Source organism: Passer domesticus, chromosome 16 (genome assembly GCF_036417665.1).
Source record: "Passer domesticus isolate bPasDom1 chromosome 16, bPasDom1.hap1, whole genome shotgun sequence".
In the NCBI taxonomy this organism is placed as follows: domain Eukaryota; kingdom Metazoa; phylum Chordata; class Aves; order Passeriformes; family Passeridae; genus Passer; species Passer domesticus.
Window position 1 is genome coordinate 14,647,629 of NC_087489.1, and position 6,000 is coordinate 14,653,628.

Here is a 6,000-nt window from a genome sequence, read left to right on the forward strand (position 1 = left end):
CTCAGATTGCCCAATGCAGGCATCACTGCTTTTCTCAGCATCTGCTTTATCAGTTCTCTTCCAGGCCAGGGAAGTCGTGGCTCTTGGCAGCAGCTGCTGCTGATGTGCAGTGGGCTGTTGCTCAAGAGCCCTTTGATCAGCAGCCAGGCGCTGTCCCAGCGAGCTCGGAGCCCTGGCTGCCAGGCCTGGCCAGCACAGAGCTGGGGGGACTGCCCAGGTGGGGCAGGGCTCCCCGGGGCTGCGGGACAGCCTCTGACCCAGCACGGCCCCGCACGGCCCCGCACGGCCCCGCAAGGCCAGCCGTGCCCTGCGCTGCCGTGCCCGTGCCACGGCTGCCCCACAGCGTGCCCTGGGGCCAGGCAGGCACTGTGTGCCTGCAGTGCCAGGCACATGCAGCCCTGCAGCTCCTGCGCAGCCCTGCAGCTCCTGTGCAGCCCTGCAGTGCTGGGCACATGCAGCCCTGCAGCTCCTGTGCAGCCCTGCAGTGCTGGGCACATGCAGCCCTGCAGCTCCTGTGCAGCCCTGCAGTGCTGGGCACATGCAGCCCTGCAGCTCCTGTGCAGCCCTGCAGTGCTGGGCACATGCAGCCCTGCAGCTCCTATGCAGCTCTGCAGCTCCAGTGCAGCCCCGCAGCACCTGTGTGACCCTGCAGCTCCTGTGCAGCCCTGCAGCTCCTGTGCAGCCCTGCAGTGCCTGTGCAGCCCTGCAGCTCCTGTGCAGCCCTGCAGTGCCTGTGCAGCCCTGCTCTGCTGTGCCCTCACTGCAGGGGAGCTGCACCCGGAGCTGGTGGAACACAGGCTGTATCCCACGTGTCAGATGTTTTGGTGGTTGAGGTTTTTTCCCTGGGAAATGCAGAAATCCAAAGCCACTGTCGTCTCCTTCTGCACAGCAAGCGACAGCCAAGTCAGCTCTCCCAAACTGGAAAACACATGAAATGAAGTGCTCAGAATTTGCTGGGACATGTGCTGCAAAACTGAGCAAGGCACACAAATTTTCCCAGAGACACCGTGATCTCAGAGCCATGTATATACAGATCCATGTAAATACATCCCATGTAAATACAGCTTTATGCATTTATCATTACTCATGCCAGTAATAATAGTTCCACTGAAATCACTACAGTTACATGTATAAAATGAAGCACATGTGTAAGATCAGGATCTAAATATGGAACAGGCAAATTCACCTGCAGCTATGACAACTGCACCTGGGGCTGCAGATGCACATACCTGCATGAGCCTCTCTTCTGTTTAGGGGCTGGCTGATTATATAAAGATACATGAAAAACTGGTGGAGAAGGCAGGACCACAAACTGTCTCCTTTGTTCCAAAGCTCCGTATTTATCCCTTGCACCTTAATTTCTGTCAGTGTTCTGCACTCATTAACGCTGCAGCTCTGTAATTTGCTTTAGAAGGGGTTGAGGACACTGTAGCTGCACTCGGACATCAAGGCCTTCTGCCATCTCTGCTGCTCCTTCAGATCTGGGACTCAGCCCAGCAGTCAGCACTGCTCTTAACTTCAAGCACAGAAATGTTTAGTGCCACCCTGAGTGGTCATCAATAACTCAGCAGCAGGAGAGCAGCCCTGTGCAGAGTTTGGGTTTCTCCACAGAGCTGGCACCGAGGCTGGCGTGTGTGCTTAACTGAAGTGTTCTTGGCTCGGGGCCAGCTTGCATTCCTCTAGGCAACCAAACTCCTTGATAATTACTCCTCTTTTTTGTAATTCTCCTCATCTCGTTGTGCCAAGTTATCCCCCAGATATTGTGCTCCTGGTACACTGAAGTGTTAGACACGCTGAAATATCTCAGGCAGTTACATTCTTGGTTTGTTTTCTGGCCTTTTGCATTGTGAAAAGCAATAGAGACAGGAGCTGCGTTTTACTGTTGCAGGACTCCTGGGCTCAGAATCCCTGTCAGAAACATCCACCCCCGAGTTGTGGGGATGGCAGAGGCTGGGGAAGCAGCAGAACTCTGTTTCTGCTGGAGTCTGTGCTTCGCAAAGCGGCTCCAGGCACTTTCTCCAGTTCTTGTGATTCCCTTCCTGAATTGCTGCAGCCAAGTAATTGTTTCATCATGTTGCTCCGAAATATTTTCCCATCGTGTCACCATCACATTCATTTCTCAAATGCTCACTTCTCCTCTGTTCACTTATAGCAGATCCATCCCAAAGCGTCCGTGGCCCCCGCGGCGCCAGGTGGGAGGGAAGGGGCAGGGGAGGCCGGGGGTTTGGAGGTTTGGAGAGCTGATCCCTGTCCCTGTCACTTCTGCAGCACAGCGAGCTGCTCACCACAGCTAATGACTGCTGTTGCAACAGGCTGGCAGAGGCACGGTATTTATAGCAAACAAACCAGGCTGGGCAGCTCCTGCCACAGCTCCCTCGGGGGAGCCCGGCACAGCCAGCCCTCCTCGGCCTCTGAGGGTCTGCTCTGCAAACTGCTAAACACCTGCTAAACCCCCAGTGACACCCCCTGAGCTCTGCAAACTGCACCAAACTGGACACCTGCTGAACCCCCGGTGACACCCCCTGAGCTCTGGGAAGGTGCTGCGATAGCTGTGGAATGTGTGATACAGAAATCCCAAAAACAAGGGCCAACAGCACAGGGCAAGGTGAAAACCAGATGCAGATCACAGTCTTTCTTAATTTTTAGTTAGCTGGAAATTATTATTGGAATTCATTATTATTATTTATTGCTATTATATGAACAATTTCCATAGTAAATATATTTTGAGGAGGAAATTCATAATAAATGAGAATTACATTTGGCACTACTTTGTGAAATCATGGCACCCAGTTGGAAGCTTTGGAATTGAATATGTCCCTGTTGTCAATGCAAATCAATTATCTTAAGCAAGTGTTAACCCACTTCTCATTTTGAATTCCACCCTATAGTTTCCCACATCTATCCACCAGCACGTCTAGAAGGGGAGAAAAGGCTTTTACCCAAAATAAAACATTTGAACCATGGAGCAGGTGGGGAAATGATCACAAAAGGCAAGTTGGTTTCCAGTGGAGTTTCCAGTTCCCAGGAGATCAAATGCAGTTTGTCTGGGGAACGAGGGCCCTGCCAGCCCTGGGAGCTGAGTGCCCGAGCAGCCTGACTTTCATTTGACAGAGGAGCAACAATTAGTACAGAGAGATGCAGGAATTTTCCTGCATCTTCTAAGTCACCAATGGAAAGCAGTGGGAAAAGTGGAAAAGCAGCACCACAGTGTCAGAACTGCACTGGGTTGCACATGCTTTGGGCAGATAACAGAGTGAGAACTGAAGAGCTGCTTTCAAAAGTATAATTGTATTTTAAATATATTTTTTTAACTGCTACATATGATTCGTTTTGCAGAACTAAGCACTACTAAATTCAAACACCTTATAAACGAGTGCTTTGGAAAGGACATATCAGTGCCAAGGATTTACAGACGGACTTCTACAGAGAAAAACCTCGGTTGTTTTAGTAGCAATAAGAAAGACCTGTAGAAATTAACCAATGCCAATACATTGTTTGAAAAGAAAGATAAAAATAAAAAGCCCAGCTGAAATGCTGCTTACAAATTCCAATAAAACTGGGAGCAGCTCTCTGGTGCCTGGGGTTCTCTGCCCACCACGAGCTGTCCTGAGTGGCTTCAGAAGAGAAGCCCAGCCAGCCCTGTCCGAGGCCAGCTGAGACATTCCAAGTCCTGCTCTCGGCCAGCAGAATCTTATTTGTCATGGGAAACTAAATCAATATTTGGAGCTGAGACACTGTTTGGACAGGGATTTTCCAATCCCCCCACTGCAATTAGAAAAGGTATTTGGACTCTTTTGTCTGCTCTTTGCTTGGAATTTTCTCAGATTCATTTACAAGCTATTTTCTCCAGACTTATATTTTCTAGGAAATGTTTTAATTACCGGGTTTTTTCATGTGCTGTTTTAGAGGGCAGAGTATTTCATGGCTTCCATGCATTTTATGGCACTACAAAGCTCCTACAATGTAAATTATGACGGTAATACAAGATTAAGAATGAAGGATTGGGGAATTCTCTTTCCAAGTCTTTCACGGATTCCTTCTGAGCCGGCTGTAAAATTGGTGTGTTTATGGCCTTAATTCTCTTGTCTGTACAAAAAATCATTGCTGGATAAGGTTCCTGCTGAGCTAGAAACCTGTCATCCTAATTGGGAGATACCTTGGACTACAGCAGTGATTTAAACATCATTCCTTGAATTGCAGCAACGCCGCCCTGGCTGTGCTGCGCTGGGCAGGCAGGGTTAGGGATGGGATTAGCTCCTTCATGCCTGGTGGAGCTCAGCCTCCAAAACTGGACTCGTGTTCAAACAGATATAAATACCTCCAGTACATCTTATCTTTCAATCTACCCTGCCTTCGAACTCTTGTTGGAAACTTTGTTATTTAGAAAGAAAGAAAGAAGAAATGTATGTGAGGGCACCTCCAGTCCCCAGCAACTCCACCTTGGGCAGGCTGGGCTCTGCCTGGGAGCGCCGCTTGTGAGTTTGGGTGACATTGTGTGGCCTCCAGCACAACAAGAAAATAGGATCTAGCGCCGTGGAGGAGTTTCGTAACGATACAAACAGCAGAATAAACAGCCACGGGAGGCTGGGGTAATCATCGTCACGAGGGACAGCCAAGACAAGATCTAACGTCTGTCCTGCCTGCAAGAACTTGAGTCACGCTGCTGCAGGAGCGAGCTCACCCAAGAAATCTATTTCAGGGGCTCGTAAAAACAACTGAGCTGCACTGTACCCAAGAAAAAGCAAAAGGGAAATGTGTGTGGGGATAACCCTGCCCTGCTCAGGGCTGCACAGCTCTGGGCGAGCGGGGAGCAGCCAGGGCCAGGGAGGGCTCCAGCTGATGGACCTGCAGGAGGCTCTGAGCTTAAGAGTCAAGAAAAGCAGAGCGGTTCTTTCAGTAGAAAACATGTTTTGCTTAAAGAGATGCTGGAAATAAGCAACAAGTTCCAGATTTGTCCTGCAGCCGACGGCTGTTGGTGTGGAATATATAGGAACAACTCAAGGCCACTGTCTTTGTATGAAACCCCCTTTTGTGCTCAGCTGTCAGAGCTCAGGCAGCAAAGGAGTTTCTTTCCCCAGGCACTGGGAATCTGGATCTAAAAACTTCACGCTCAAATTTGGCCTAACAGGAAAATGGAAAATGCTGACTAAGACCTGATCTTTTGCCCAACTCCCTCCACGTAACCAGGCTGAGACTTTGCTGCTGGAGCAGGGAACAAGAGGCTGTCCCAGCAGCAGGCAGAGCCTGGATCTCCCCAGAACAAAGTCCTGGCTGCCCCAAACCTCCCCCTCCTCCTCTGCCCCACAGCAAACCCCTCTCAGCAAGGTCTACCTGCAGTTCCTAGAACATCTCCAAGCACAGGAAGGGGGTTCATGAGCCTCTCACCTGGTTGGGTCTCATGGGAGCTTCCCGAGAAATGCCCGAAATTACCGAAATCCAAAGAAATGCTACTTTCTCATGTTTATTCCTGTAAACTACAAACATAAGAAATGCTGAATCGTAAAGAACTCTGTAAAGAAAAAAAAAAAAAAAAAAAAAACAACAAACCAAACACAAACAAAACCTCATTTCAGGCTTCCTCCCTTACTTTTTCCTCCTCCCTCCCACTTCAGACTCGGCGTTATTTGCCAAAGATTGGTCATGGTTTGGATAGCACATCTTGCTCTACACGTTCAAAACAGCATGAAGTGCAGAAAAAACCCAACACAAACACCTCCTCCCCAAACAACACCCAAGCAGCAGCTAAAGCAGGTGATTAAAGGAAATAAAATGAGGCAACAAGAACCGGCAAAGGCTTCCAGCTCTGCTCTTTGCTGAGTTTCTCTTGGGGGTTTGGTTTTGATTATTGGTTTGGGGTTTTTTTTCCCTTTCTCTCAGAGAAAGCTTTAAAGACCAACAAAAATCTCTATCCCTCATCACAGCATTGAGCCACAATCAGCTGGAATTTCAACCCTGTGTTAAATCTAACTTTAAGCATGCCTTCAAAATAAAACAAGCTAC